The sequence below is a fragment of the Peromyscus leucopus genome, chromosome 10 (assembly GCF_004664715.2).
Source record: "Peromyscus leucopus breed LL Stock chromosome 10, UCI_PerLeu_2.1, whole genome shotgun sequence".
Taxonomy (NCBI): domain Eukaryota; kingdom Metazoa; phylum Chordata; class Mammalia; order Rodentia; family Cricetidae; genus Peromyscus; species Peromyscus leucopus.
Genome location: NC_051071.1, coordinates 88,112,590 through 88,128,343, shown reverse-complemented (window position 1 = coordinate 88,128,343; position 15,754 = coordinate 88,112,590). Strand labels below are relative to the sequence as shown.

The 15,754-nt window shown below is 47.6% G+C and overlaps 1 protein-coding gene across 2 annotated transcripts in view; it reads right to left on the bottom strand.

Annotated features, from left to right (window-relative positions):
* Window positions 1–7,555, bottom strand: part of Aff1 (AF4/FMR2 family member 1) — a 165,134-nt gene extending 157,579 nt beyond the window's left edge. For both annotated transcript variants that reach the window (XM_037209233.1, XM_028867301.2), the window contains exon 1: window positions 7,354–7,555. The gene's annotated coding sequence lies outside the window, so the exon portion shown is untranslated. The remainder of the gene's footprint in view (window positions 1–7,353) is intronic.
* Between the last annotated feature and the right edge of the window lie 8,199 nt (window positions 7,556–15,754).

Below are 15,754 nucleotides of genomic sequence, written 5' to 3'. Positions count from 1 at the left end.
TTACTGTTAAAAAGAAGAACGAGGGCCAGAGAGATGTCTCCGTGGGTGAAAACTATTGCCACCAAGCCTGGCACCCTGGGCTTGGTCCCTTAGATCCACACTTTGGAAGGAGAGAATCGGTTCCCACAAGTTGTCCTCTGACCTCCACATGTACATCTATATGCCCATAAAAAGAGTGAACAAACAATGTGATCAAGAGCCAACAACCCCTTTCAGGGGTAAAAATAGCACACGCCAACTAAAAGTAGCATTTATAATGTTCTGCTCCCAGTACCCACACATTTAGTGGCTTAATGCTCAACTCCCTAGTAGAGAAAGCACACTCCTCTGTCACTCCCTCATTGTAGAGACAGCTCTCAGGGCTGTGGCATGTTGTCTAGGTGGAGTTACCAAGTGCCTGTGATAGAGGTTGCCCTCAAGAATGTATGTCTGGAACATCCTTGGAGAGCACAACTTGTGTCTATTTCTGCAGCAAAGGGAAGCATGTTTACTATCAAGACAGTAACTCCCCTGGAGTACAGAGCAGCTGCACTGCCAATTATATAACATGGGATTCCCTGGGCTCTGGCTTCCCTCCTGGAACACAGCTCCCTGAGTTTGTAGGCAAACCCTGGTGTAAATTGGAGCTTGGAGTAAGGAAATAAAATACTGGCACTCCAGCTACTGCGACGATGAGTGACAAAGTCATTCCATTCCCCTGTCACCTCGCATTCCTGGAGACCCGAGCAGCTGAATTGGCTAGCCTGGAAGAAAGGATAGCATCGCATCTTCACATTCCTTGACCAGAAGTTAATGGCTTTGCCTAGAGCCTAACAAGTGGCAGGAGCTACATTAGAGACTGTAAGCCCGCACACCCGGCTCAGAGCCGCGGTGCTAAGTCTCTGCTCTATTCAGTGGTGCGAAACCTGGTTCCAGAAATAGAAGCCGCAACAGCTCCTGGTTACAAATGCAAATTCCGCACCAGCCTCCCAGATGCCCCAGAATCAGAGACTCTGGCACTAACGGGATCATCTGTGGCTACGAAGCCTTCCAAGAGACTCTGATAATCACTGAATCAACATACACATCCAACGTGTCTACAAGGCTAAAGGAAACAGTGAGAGGATGAGGGATTTACTCAGGCATATATTCTTGAAAGGCACACCGGAGCTTTCATAAGCTCAATAATGGCTGTTCTGAACTAAAGGAGCCAGCTTGTAAGGTGCATATGTGGGCAGGCTTGAAGACAACGTCCTTGTTTTTGGAACTGGGTCTCTTACTTGGCACATAGGCTAGTCTGGGTAGGCAGGAAGCCTGTCTCTATCTCCCTTGTCCCAGAAAAGTGACCTAATCAACTACAGTACTATAAACCCAGCCCTTTTTGTTTGATTTAGTATTTGTGTGTGTTTTGTAAGACAGAATCTCACTATGTAGACTGGGTTGACCTTGAACTCACAGAGATCAGCTTGCCTCTGTCTTCTAAGTGCTGGGATTAAAGGTCTGAATCATTATGCCTAGCAGTATTTTAAGAATAGGCTAGCCAGGCGGTGGTGGCGCACGCCTTTAATCCCAGCACTCAGGAGGCAGAGCCAGGTGGATCTCTGTGAGTTCGAGGCCAGCCTGGTCTACAGAGTGAGTTCCAGGAAAGGCGCAAAGCTACACAGAGAAACCCTGTGGGGGGGGGGGGGGGGGGGGGGGGGGGGGGGGGGGGGAGAAAAAAAAAAAAAAAAAAAACAAACCTTGAACTTGACTTAGTTTTTGAGATTTCTATTTATGAATATGAGTGTTTGCTTTGCATGCATGCATCTGTGCACTCATGTGCCATGTGCACACATTGTCCACGGAGGCCAGAAGAGAGTTTTGGATTGCCTGAGACTGGGCAGTTACAGAGCATTGTGAGCAATGGTGTGGGTGCTGGGAATTAACCTGGGTCCTCTGGAAGAGCAGCCAGTGCTCCTAACCATTGAGCTATCTCTCCAGCTCCTCTCCTTGAACTTGTGATTCTCCTTTCTCTGCCTTCTGAACAGCTGGGGTTACAGACTTTTACTACAGGCCCAGATAAGTTAAGATCCTTGGTGCAGGTAAATACAATTTGTTAACTAGGTCTGCATAGCATTTTCCTTTAGAGGTACAAATATATATCTGGAACGGTAGATGAAAATGTTTACTTTTTCACTCCCATAGTGATGAGAAAGAATTACTTAGCCAAGGAGAAAGGCTTTCTTTCTTTTTTTTGAGCTGAGGATCGAACCCAGGGCCTTGCGCTTGCTAGGCAAGTGCTCTACCACTGAGCTAAATCCCCAACCCGAGGAAGACTATTTTTATATTTTAGAGTCAAGCTGTAATTCTTGAAAAACAGGAAACCACATATCCACATAGCCGACGTAGTGTACCATACTAGAAACTGCACCAGGCTTTGAGTCACAGAGTCAAGCCATTCAACTTCAGCTCAGTTTCCTGATCGTGAAAGGGAAAATGAACTCCAGCTTCCGAGTTACAATTAGGTGTGCATGGCATGGCATGGATATCAACACAGACGTGCTGTCGGAGAATGTCCCTGCTTGCTCTTCTGCAGATCAAGGCTCACCACGGTGTATGCTCAGATCACTGTCTGGCACACGGAAGGAGTATCAGGACCGAACAAGAGATTTCGTAACGTTATTTCCTTCAGGCTCCACTTGTCACAGAACTCAGTAGGAAAAAGTCATTCTCATAAGAAACACTTAGTCATGTTTAAAATGGGCCAGATAATTTAAGAGCGTCAGCTGACTTTCCTCCCCTGGAGAATAGTACTAAAGGAGAGCTGTCCTGAGGCAGGAGAGAGGAACTCATTAGCAGCCAGGATGGCCTTGTCACTTTGTATCAACTCTGAGAGCTCACTGTAAACACCAGAAGTTAAGGGGTTGGAGGGGCCGAGGCTGCAGGCATAGCTCAGTTAGTTGGTAGAGCGCTTGCCTAGCAGACACCAGGTCCATGGTTCAATTCCCAGGAATATACACAGTGCGTGGCCAGCCGCAGAAAACCCTATCTCAAAAATAAATAAATAGGTTGGAGATGCAGCTTAGCAGGTAAGGTCCTCACCTGCCTTCAAAGCCCAAGCACTCATGTGAAAAGCCAAGTATGGACTCACTCGGTCCTGTAATCCTAGCACTGTGAAAGGTAAAAACAAGAGGTTGCTGGATCTTGTTGGGTACCAGCCAAGCTCCAGACTCAGTGTTAGACCCTGTTCTCGAGGGAATAAGCACAGGACACTTGACATCCTCCTCTAGATGATGAACACACACAGGTGCTCACACCCACACACATATATGCATCTCTCTCTCTCTCTCTCTCTCTCTCTCTCTCTCACACACACACACACACACACACACACACACACACACACACACACACGAATGAGAGTTAATCATTAACAGAATATCTGTACCTATTAAGAACCACACATTTCATATTTATTTCCATGCTGTGGTAGAATGTTCATAAATAGGTCACATTTATATAATTAATTTTAATACAATCCAAGATTCAAGTGCTCAGTCCCCTTTAATCCCAGCATTCAGGAGGAAGATGCAGGTTGATCTCTGAGTTCCAGGCCAGCCTGGTCTACAACGAGTTTCAAGACAGCCAGAGCTGTTATACAAAGGAACCTGTCTCAAAGAACCAATATACATGTGTGTGTTGGGGATGCCCGTGGAGGCCTGGAGGGGTATCAGAAACCTTGCAGCTGGAGTTATATGGCTATTGGGAACTAAACCCAGGTCCTCTGGAAGAAGAGCAAGTGCTCTTAACTACTGAGCCATCTCTCCAGCTCAGCTTTGGCTTTTAAAAAGTGAAAATACAGGGCTATTTCAGGACTTGGATTTTAACATTCAACTAACTCCATGAGAGTTTATGCAAATTTGACGAAAGAGCTGAGCAAAGAACTCTTTCCACTTGTTTTTCAAAAAATAATAAAAACAAGTGTCTTTTCAGAAGCTTGGATTTTAAACCGGCTGTGTGGTGGTGCACGCCGACAATCCTGGCACTTCCAAAGGCGAGGCAGAAGGATCCTGAGTTCCAGCCTGGTTTCAGCTACACAGAAAGAATCTGTCAGCCGGGCGGTGGTGGCGCAAGCCTTTAATCTCAGCACTCAGGAGGCAGAGCCAGGCGGATCTCTGTGAGTTCGAGGCCAGCCTGGGCTACCAAGTGAGCTCCAGGAAAAGCGCAAAGCTACACAGAGAAACCCTATCTTGAAAAACCAAAAAAAAAAAAAAGAATCTGTCTTGATGGACTGGAGAGATGGCTCAATGGTTAAGAGCACTTGCTGCTCTTGCACGGCCCAGGTTCAGTTCCAAGCCCCTACATGCGGGGCTTACAGTTTAACTCCAGTCCCAGGAGCTCTGACACTATCTTCTGGCTTCTGTGGGTACCACATGCACATTGGTACACTAAGGTACTTGCAGGCAAACAGAGAAACTCTTAAAAAAAAAAAGACTTGTCTGCAATCAACAACAGAGGCAGACATTGTGGCTCATGTTTATAATTCCACTCTTGGGCAATACAATGTTAACAAGTTTGAGACCACTCTGGGCTATGTACCAAGTTCTAGGTCAGCCTGGACTGCAGATCAAGATCCTGTCTCAAAACAAAACCAACAAAACACAAGGGACAATTTTCTACTGTTTTTTTCCGACACTGACCAAACATATGGATAAATATGTATTGGTGTATACTGGGTGTGGTGGTGCAGGCCTTTGATCCCAGCACCTGTGAGGCAGAGGCAGGAGTATTTCTGTGAGTTTCCAGCCTGGTCTACAGAGGGCGTTCCAGGATGGCCAGGACCACACAGAGAAACCCTGTCTGGGAAAACAAAACAAAACAAAAACAAAAACAAAAAACAAACAAAAAATTGGTGTCTAACAAAAATGCAACTCATAAGTGTGTCTATCTTTTTAGGATTTATTTGTTTTTATTTTAAGTGCATTGGTGTTTTTGCTTACATGCCTGTGTGAGTGTGTTGATTGCCCTGGAGTTGCAGCTAGTTTTGGGCTGCCGTGTGGTCCTGGGAATTGAACCGGGGTCCTCTGGAAGAGCAGCCAGTGCTCTTAACGGCTAACTCATCTTAAATTAGGAGTGCTGACTAGGTGAGTGGCACATGGCACGTGCTTGCACCCCCAGCAGATGCTGAGGCAGGAGAACAAAAACTACCTAAGCTACACAGTGAGATTCTTTGAAAAATCAAAAACAAACGAAAACTAGAAGGATGAAAAGGAGGCAGAGGATAAAGAACAGGAGGAACATCACCGCCACCACCACCTGTTAGCTCAATCAGCTCTTTACAAAATTCAGTTAAACCGAGTAGGAAACAGAAGACACAGCGGTTCGGATACTGTCTGATTACCCCATAACGGAACACTGACTTCTGGGGGTGGGGGGAAGCTTGCTCTGCATACGGTGAGGAAAGCCATACTTAAAACAGTCTGGACTTTATTTTGCTCTATTGTCTAACCTTTGGATGATTTTTGTATCCTAAGGGAAGACAACATGATTCATCAAAACTGTCTTTTTGCAAGGTCGAAGAGTTATGCAAATGACCGAAGACAAGGGCCCTATAGAATGCACTTTCTGCACTGAATGAATAAGACATATTAGCGCCAAAGTCCAGCTTCTTTCTGCAGACAGCAAAGTTACGCCCAGGATCAAACCTGCTAGTCCCACACCCCCAGTCAGCAAACTTGTGACATTTCAAAAACAAAAACAATCACTCCTGTCTGAAACTTGGTCTCCTCCAAGTCTCACTATGACCTGTCTCATCTCCAACCCTTCCTTTTCTGTTCTCCCTGGGCACACTGAATTCAAATGCGATTCCCTAGTTTTAATTAGAATTTATCTTCTCTCCCATTCTCCCCTGGATTGTTAGCTCTCCACTCTTCCTTTTCCTTTTATGCATTTTTATCTTCCCCACACAGTCAAGAAATCACCTTTAAATGAAGCAGGCGAGCCACCGAGAATTTTCAGTCTCTTGTGAATCTATTTCTAGAATGCCCACTCACGGAATCCTTCCCACTAAAGATGAAAGGCAAGCTAAGGAGATACATTAGACAGAGGAAGCAAACACTTAAGCAGGGCCATATCTAGGTATTTGTAAGCCGCAGGGAAGAGCTTGAGTCTTTTCCCTTTGCAAGCCCCCTTCGAAGAGCACAAGCCTGATACTGCCTAGGTCTGAGGGAGGGATGCCGCCCACCCCCACCAACCACGCATTCTGCACGACCTTGCCCTGAATCCGGCGCAGAGCCCGCTCTAGGACTGCTCCTCAGTGACTCCATTGCAGAGAGCTCAGAATTCTCAGTCTGCAACTGTCCCGGGCAGCAGTGCGTCTGCATCTCGGTTCATGGTTCCGCACTGAAGGTTTTCAATGTGCCAAGTTCCTCAGCGGCGGGTCATACCCCCCATGGCGCACCAACAGGATTAAAATTATCCCACCCTACCCTTCAAAAGAGTACAAAGCAAGGCAAATGGAACGCCGGCAGTCAGGGCTTTCCGCCAGCTCTGTCTGGTTCTCGGAAGATTCGGACACAGCCCCAACCTCCAAAGCCAAGGGTCTTAGGACGATTTGCATAACAGTATTAGTGAAGAAAACCCAAACCGCGAGACGCTGGAAGGCCCCTCGGGGCTTCGTTCATGGAAGTAGGGTTCCACACAGGAAGCGTATGATTCGTACCCCCCCTCGAACCGTCCCCCTCTAACTCGCTAGCCGAGGGCTAGAGGCTCAGTCACCGCGGACCCGACCCGACACTGGAGAAAACAGTGGGGGGTGGGGAGCAGCGTCCAAAGAAACCGGCCAATCCTCGGTCTCAAAACGCCGTCTCCCTCCGTCCGGAACAGCAGTTCTCAGAAGTGCCTCCAACTTTCCCTGCCTGGAGGATGCTGACCACCGCCCCACACCTCCTCTCCATCACAATTAGAGGGGATGGGTAGGTACCACTAATCTCCTGCCAGATGCTGGGGGAAGGAGGGTCGGAAGCGGAGGAGGAAAAACCTGGCTGTTCTCAAGAAACTTCTGGGACTCCTGTTACGCAACTCAGGGACCAGGCTCCAACAACGGGACGTTTTCCCGCAGGACGCGAGGCTTAAGGGAGCGAGGGTGGAAGAGCGACCTCCCAGGTCCCCGTCCCCTGGGTTTCTCGAAGCTACCTGCCGCGGAACCGCAGACAGGGGCGGCGCGCGCCTGTCTCCTGCGCCCATTCTGCCGAAAGGCTCCCACCCAGAAAGTGGCAAAGCCGGCCTTGAGTTAGCGTGCGAGGCAGCCTGGCTGCCGAAAAGTTCGCGACTGCGGCCCCGGAGACCAGGAGGACCCCCCGTCCCCCAGCCCGGGACACTCAGGGTTCAGCTTACCTTCCAGCTCCTGGGTCCTCCAGTCCCGGCTGGGGCGTCCTCGTCACCTCCCTTGACCTGTTGAGACTCAGGGACGCAAGTTCGGCTCTAGAGCCGTGGGGACCCAAGGGTGCAGCCCGCACCGCGGTGCGTGCAGGCTGCGGGCCGAGTGCACCGGGCTCTGCCAGCTTCGGGCATCGGCCTCCCGGAACGCCCGGAGGCCCAGGCCACGCCCTCCGTGTCAAGCCACGCCCCTCGCTTCACCCCACCCCCACCCGGCCCAGCTCCGCCCCGGCCCACACCCTCCGGCCCGCGCCACCCCAAAGGCGAGGAACATCGCGCTCCTCCTGCGGAGACGCGGGTGGGAGGATCGTGGGGGAGCTGCGGATCCGGAGAGGACGCGGCAGTGACCGCGCCGACCGCGTGGGTGACCCTGCCCCGGGCTGCTGCGGGGACACCAGAACCCTTTCGCTTGACAACCCGATTAAGCTCCGGGTCAAGTTGCGGCGGAAAGTGTCAAGGAGGCTTTTTTGCAAGCTCCTGTACAATTGAAACGGATTCCATGTCCTTTAATGGCGATAATAACTAACATCTGGGGGAGCGATTTACAGCTGAAAAAGGCTTTTCACACACAGGCCCAGTTCATCTTCTCAGCAACCTTCCTAAGCAGATATATTGTTCCCATGTCCCAAATAATGAAACCGAAACTCTGAAAAATAAATACGGTGCTCAAAATCACCCGTCACAAAGTGACTTAGGAAAGCTGGGCTCGGGCTTTGAGCCTCAGGCTTTCTGCGCTCCGCTCGCTCAACCGCTGGGAATTCTAATGGATGTAGGGGACCTTGCAGTGCGGACCCACAGGAAGAAGCGTTCAGTTCCTAAAGATACTACTCTGAGCAAGCTCATCAGCTGTCCCCAATCCGGAACCTCACCTTCTTTTCCTGAAAGAGCCAGAAAAATTGTAAGAAATGTCCTAGGACACGCCCACGAGTGTTCTCTTTTTTACAGAGTCCCACTAGATAGCTCTGGCTGCCCCGAAATTCACTATGTGCCACTACGCCTGGCTACATGTCTTTAATTATGAAAACCATCTTACTTAGATGAAATCCAGTGTCCATGTAAATAAATACAACGTATGAAAAATAAGCCCTCCTATGTGCTCTGTGTTCTCCCTCCCCCACCTTTTTTTTTCAATTAGGTACTGTTTTGTCCCTCATGAGACCTTCGCTGTTCACAAAATTGAAAATCGGATCGATAAATATTTGCATTTCCAAATTAAACACTCTATTGACGACTGTGCTTTATTTCCCATGGATTGTTTCCCAAAATATAGGGGATACAAGTTCAGTAATTCGGCGCTTACTCCTCCACTCTGCCCCCACAGTGAGATTGTGTTCATCTGCTTTACTGTGAAAATAACTTTGATGTCTCTGATGAAAAGGGGCAGGGATTTTGTTGTTGTTCCTAAGGGTTTGCTTATTTACTGAAACATGTTCTCCTGTAGCTCAGGCTGGCCTCTGACTCACTCTGTAGCCAAGGAAGACCCCGAGCAGGGTTCTGCCTCCCCCTGCTGCCTCCTCCACCTCCAGGGTGCTAGGATGCAGGGGTGTGGTCCTGCGCTCTGACCTTGCCGTGCTGAGGGGAGAGGCCAAGGCTTCCCCTGAGCCTTCTACATGTCACGGGAACACTCCTAGCTTGTGATGCTTGGGACTGAACCTGGGGCCCGCTCTATCATAGAGCTGTACCAGGGTAGTGGGTGTCTAGATGAAAACGCTAGAGTGCCTGAGCAGAGTGGGAGAAGTCATCTCTGGTGTCTGCAATTTTCTTACCATTTTCTAGTAGAAACTGATATCTGTTCTCAGCAATGATAAGTGAGTTTTTAAACCTTTTTTTGTCATAGGCCTAATTTTTTCCCCCTAATATGTTATCTCATTGTAAAAGACAGAAGGGACATGATGTTGACATTGGAAGTTTAGTATTTTATTTGAAGTTGAGAATGGTGGTGCTTTGGTTTCAGAGAGCAGCTCATTCCACTTCTGTGACCTTCTGGAGGCTATGTGCCAAGTGTGTGTGTGTGTGTGTGTGTGTGTGTGTGTGTGTGTGTGTAAGCACACAATGACAAAAACAGAACTTCAGCTCACAGCAGAGTCCAGCGAGGTGGCAGACACAGTGAGTTCGTGGGCAGTTTCAGCACACGACGCTGCTGATGGGTTTCCTCACTGAGAAGTAGTTTAGAAGTACTTAAATCAGGGCTGGAGAGATGACTGAGCAGTTGAGACTGCTTTTTGTTCTTGCAGAGGACCAGAGGACCACAGTTTGATCCCCAGCACCTACATTGGGTGGCTCACAACCACCTGTAACTCCAGTTCCAGGGAGATCTGGACTCCATGGCACCCAAGTGCTAGCATGCGCACGCACGCACGCACGCACGCACGCACGCACACCATACATAAAACAATAGCACTGCATGATGGGTGGTAAGATAGCCAGCTAGGGCTACATAGTGAAAATGGGTCTAAAAATAAATTGCCAGGTATGGTGGCACATACTTTTTTAAACTCAGCCCTCAGGAGGTAGAGCCAGGTGATCTCGGTGAGTTCAATACCAGTCTGGTTTACATAGTAAATTTAAAAGCTAGCCACAGCCACATAGACCCTCTCTCAAAACAGAAAGAAAATGAGTTAAGTCTTTTTGTTTGTTTGTTTTTTGAGACAGGATCTCTCTACATAGTCCTGGAACTCACTATGTAGATCAGACCAAATGGGGGACAGAGCTTGTCTCCACCCACCTTATATTCCTTTTTTTCCCCCCCAGAGCTGAGGACCGAACCCAGGGCTTGCATTTGCTAGGCAAGCGCTCTACCACTGAGCTAAATTCCTAACCCCCCACCTTATATTCCTGTGTCCACCTCCCTAGTGCTGGGATTAAAGGTGTGAGCCTCCCATGTGCTGGGATCAAAGACATGATCCTCTCTACTGCTGGGATTAAAGGAGTGAGCCAACACGCTCTGTTTCTCTTTTAGACTCCTGTAGCCCAGGGTGGCCTTGAACTCCTGATCTACTTACTTCCTCCTCCCAATGCTGGGAGTAAAGGTGTGTACCACCACTGCCTGTCCTTTATGGTTAACTAGTGGCTGGCTCTGTCCTCTGATCTCCAGGCAAGCTTTATTTGTCTGAACACAAACAAAATATCATACAACCGAGATCCATCTGCCTCTCTGTACTCAGGAGGCAGAGGCAGTCCTGGGATGAATGGCATATGTCACCATTTCCTGACTCAGCTGGAAAAAGCACTATCCTCACACTAGACGACCTGAGTTTGAGTTCAAGCCCAGGACCCACATTAAAAAGGCAGATGCAGGGGCTGGAGAGATGCCTCTGTATTAAATGTTGACGGATCTTCCAGAGGACCTGGGTTCAGTTCCAGTGACCCACAGGGTGGTTCACAACATCCCTAACTCTAGTTCCAGAGGCTCTGGTACCCTCTTCTGCCCTCCATGGACACTGCACACGTGTAGCCCACAGACCTACAGGCAGGGCAAAGCACAGATCCACATAAAATAAAAATACATTAAATCTCACAAAACTAGATTCCGTGGTATGCCCCTGTAATCCCAGCATTCCCTCAAGGCAGTATGTGGAGACAGAAGAATTGCCTGGATGTTCTCAGTCCAGTTAGCCTGTAGCACACAGGGCAGCAGCAGGAAGAGAGCTTGAAAGTTGTCCTGTGATCTCCATACTTGCATGTTCACATCCATACGAAGACAAACACACAAACAAAAACAAATAAGTAAACGTTATTGCCCTCTTGCTTTTTCCCAGGCCATCTTCTGCATGGCTAAGACACAGGCTGTTTTATTTGCTTATTTAAAGAACTGTATTTGTGAGATTCTGGGGGTCAGATCTACAGCAGAGGCGTGTTAGGCAAGTGCTCTACCACTGAGCGACATTCTCAGCTCAGCTTCTTTTCCAATCTGTGTCATAATCTGAAGAAATTCAATAAAGCTGGGCACAGTGCTGAATGCTTGCAATCCTAGCAACTGACAGTCTGCAGCAGGAGAATTGAGAGTTTGAGGTCAGGCCAGATGGGTCAATGAGTTAAGGCACTTGCCACCAAGTGAGTTCAATTCCTGGGTGGAAGGAGCAAACCAAGACCTCCACAGATAGACCTCCACATGCACACCGTGACACCCATGCCACCTCTCCTGCAAATAAATAATAAATAAATATATGAAAAAGAGAAAACAAGGAAGCTAAAAAACAAATAACAACAACAACAAAATTAAGCCAGTCTTGGTGGCACACATCTTTAATTTCAGCACCCAGGAGGCAGAGGCAGGCAGATTTCTGAGTTCGAGGCCAGCCTGCTCTACAGATTGAGTTCCTGGACAATCAGGGCTACACAGAGAAACCCTGTCTCGGGTGTAGGGGTGAGGTGGGTACGGAAACAGAGGCAGGCATTTAGCTTCACTGACAACATTTCCTCTGTGTTTATGCTCTTGCTTGTTTGGTTTTTGAAACAAGATCTTACCCTTACTGTACAGCCCTTGCTACCCTAGGATGCATTAAGAGGCCCAGGCTGACCTCATACTTGTACTAACCCACTTGCCTCTGTCTCCCAGGTGCAGGGATTACAGGGGTGTGTTACCACACCAGCTCTCACCTCCTTTATCACAGAGATTCCTCAATTACGCGTTTTAGTACACTCAGTGGAAAATCCAGCGCTTTTTTGGTTTTGAGACAGGGTCTCACTGGAATGCCCAGGCTGGCTTTGAACACCTGGGCTCAATCAGGCCTGCTTTAGCATCCATAGTAGCTGAGATTTGAGGCAGGTACATCCATGCCAGGCCTGACTTTCTTAATGATAGCAACATAATTATGCATGTTTCTGTTTGTATTTCTTCTGAGGTAAAACCAGTCTCTGACATCAGTAATCTAAGAATCAAACAATCAAAAAACAAAACAAAAAAACAAACAAAAAAAAACCAAAACAAAACAAAACAAAAAACTACCACAAATTAATTGGGAAAAAAAAATCTTTTGATAGTTCCTTTCAGTTCATTCTTTATATGAACCTCTTGAGGTGTTTCCTGATAATTTTCTCCTACGATTTGACTTAAAAACAAACAAGAGAACCCCCTGGGACTCTTGGATGCTCATAAGGTTGTATCCCCCAAACACCTGAATAGTCCAAGAGGATGAGAAAATGACACTAAGATAAAGGTGTGAATAGTCTCTGACATCCCAGCATGGACATGCTTGTCACCTGAAGCCTTCTAGGCTCTGGGGTGAGCAATGTCCACCATGCACCTTAAGCCAGCACTATGAACTATGTTTGTGCCAGATCACTGTATGTACAACTCAAAGTACATGAGCTTCTCCCATCAAGTCGTAAACAGCTACTAACCAACTAGAGAGCAGAGCACAGGCTTGGGATAGGAAAACTAACCCCGGGAGGCTCAGCCTGGCAGATGGCATACACGTGGTGGCCCAAAGCCCGCAGTCTCCGCTCTCAGGAGACTGAGAAAGGGGGATCTCCAAGACTGGTTTCCAATAGGGGAATTCAGGCCAGACAAGGCTTCAAATGGGACCCTGTCTCCAAACAAAAACAGGGAATGGAGAGAGACCGCTCAGTGGTTAAGGGTAACTGCCCCTCTGGCAGAGGACCCAAGTGGGAAGGAAAGAAACCAACCCAGACTGGGAGGAGGTTGTAGGTAAGACAAGGAAGATGCTGGCATTGAGGAAGGAGGGGCAGGTTAGTCTGAGCTGGGTAGAGGGAACTGTGGGAAAAACATCCCCCTCACCCCGACCTTAACTCCTAGTTATTTTATTGTAACAATAATAAAAAAGCCAAAGACTACAAGAAGGAACTGGACTTCAAAGCAAAGATGATCAGAGGCAGTGGTAAGAAGTAAGACAGGGCCCAGGGATGGATGGAGCTCAGTGGTAGAATCCTGCACAGCATAGGCAAGGGTTTGAGTACCATCCTTAGCCACCAAAACAGGCCTAAAACCTAAAAACCTAGAAAACAGGCCAAGCAACCAGACTGAGGGTGAAGGGCCCTCCATGCCAACCAAAGGCATTTTCCTTTCATCCTCGGTTCACTGAGCCTCCAGAAGATTGCCTTTTTAAAAAATGTGTATTTGATTTGATGTGTGTGTGTGTGTTGCTTGTATGTATATTGTGTGTGCACTGTGTGTGTGCCTGGTGCCCATGGAGGTCAGAAGGGGGTGTCTAACTCCTCTGGAGTAGAACTGGATAGTGGGAACTGAATGCAGCCCGTCTGGAAGAACAGCGTACACTATCAGCCATCGGGCCATCTCTCCATCCCCAGGGGGGTGCTTTGACTACACGACACTGTGGAAAGACTACTCTGACTGGTCTATGAAAATGAACTGGAGCCAGTGAAGCTGTGGTCCTACTCCCTATGGCCAAGGATTAAGATGTATAGAAAGCTGAGACATTCTGGACCACCTGGAAGGCAGATACGCAAACATGACCACTGCGTACCTGGCTACCATGAAAAGAACTGTCTTGATTTCACCATGAAAGCACTGCTCGTAACCCGGTTCCTAGTGACCTGACATGACTTTTTCTAACAAGTGTGAGCTTGAGTTTTGCACTGAGTAAGTGTGGGCTCACGATCATTGTCTCACTCTGCTCCCCAACCTACTGTCTCCCATCTCCCCTTGCTAATCTGTCTTTGAAGGAGTTCTCTTAAGTAGGTCGTTAGTGGCTCAAGACTTCCCAGACTTCTTTTCCTTAAAACTATGTGGTTCAATTTTTATTTTACTGAAACCAGGTTATGCACTGCACATGTGGTACTGTCATTAAACTAATGAGATTATTTCTTTTTTCTTTTCTTTTCTCTTCTTTTCTTCTCTCTCTCTCTCTCTCTCTCTCTCTCTCTCTCTCTCTCTCTCTCTGTGTGGTGGGGGGCGTTGGTTTGGTTTTGGTTGTTTGAGACAGGGTCTCTCGCTATGTAGTCCTGGTTCCCACTATGTAGAATTCACAGAGGTCTGCCTACCCTTGCCTCCCGAGGGCTGGGATCAGAGATGTGTACCACCAAGGCCCCATTGTTTGTTTGGGGGCGTGGTTCAGACTATTTCTTAAATTGTTCTTTTTGTCTTTGCCTTAAGAAGAAAGAAACATTTATTCATTTATAGTCATAATACAAAATAATTACAAGATAAAATAAATAGCGCATCTTCATCTTCCTGCACATCTCCAGTGCCTGCCTTGATGCAAGACAGGTGAACGTTCATATCTAGTTCTCCACTCTGTCTGACGTACAGCAAGACTATCTGGCCCCACACAGGTAAACAGCTGCTTCCTTCCTGTGACACATTCTGTTCTGTTAGAAAAGCTCCCTCACTTCTCATTTTAATGTCTTGTACTATTTCTAGTCCCTTAAGCTGGAACACTTTGACCCTTCAGAAAAATACTTCTGTTTTCCCTTTTGAAATAATATGAGTCAGGTTGTGGGTTTAGTTCAGTGGTAGAAGACCTGAGGAGTGAGCTGAGAGCTCTGGGTTTGGTCTCTAGCATGGCACGGTGTGTGTGTGTGTGTGTGTGTGTGTGTGTGTGTGTGTGTGTGTGTCTGTTACAGTATCTGTCCTTCAAAGCATATTTATTTACTTATTTGTTCATCTGTTCATTGAACAATCCTGGGCAAGGCACGTTGTAGGTCCATGGGCTAGAAAGAGAAATAGGGTTCACTCCTACTCTGGAATAGGGGTTTTCAAACTTTTTTCTTTAAAACAAAAATTTTAAAAACTGGGTAGGGTGGCACATGCCTTTAATTTCAGCATTCAAGGGGTAGAGGCAGATTTATTTTATTTGAGACAGAGTCTCACTGGGCAGCCTTTACAGGCCTGAAATTCACTATGTAGATCAGGCTAGTCTCAAATTAAATAGATAGGTAACACCTGCCTCTGCCTCTTGACCTCCTTATGTAGCTGAGGAGAGTGACTTTGAATTCCTCCTGATCTTCTTCTATTGCTTCTCTCTCCTGTGTGCTTAGATGACAGGCAGGTGCCACTATGCCTGGCTTTATGAGGTGCTGGGGATCAAACCCAGGACTTTGGGCATGGTAGGCAAGCACTCTACCAACTGAGCTACATCCCAAGCTCATGAAGCTTTTCTTTCTGTAAACAGCCAGTTAATCCAGTGGTAAGCGTCATCAGTCAGCGAGACTCTCTAGCTCAGCACTGTACTTAGCCATTATAGCAGGAAAGCACCCACAGCATGCACACCGTGGGGATGAGCATTGGCAGCACACACACTGATGAGAACTTACAGCACACACAGGATGGGGATGATTACCCCTCTAAGAGGCTGTTTCCTGATCCGGCTCTGAAAACCAACCACTGGAGAAACCTGCAGCCAATGTTAATGAATAAAACACAGCAAGAAAATATGGA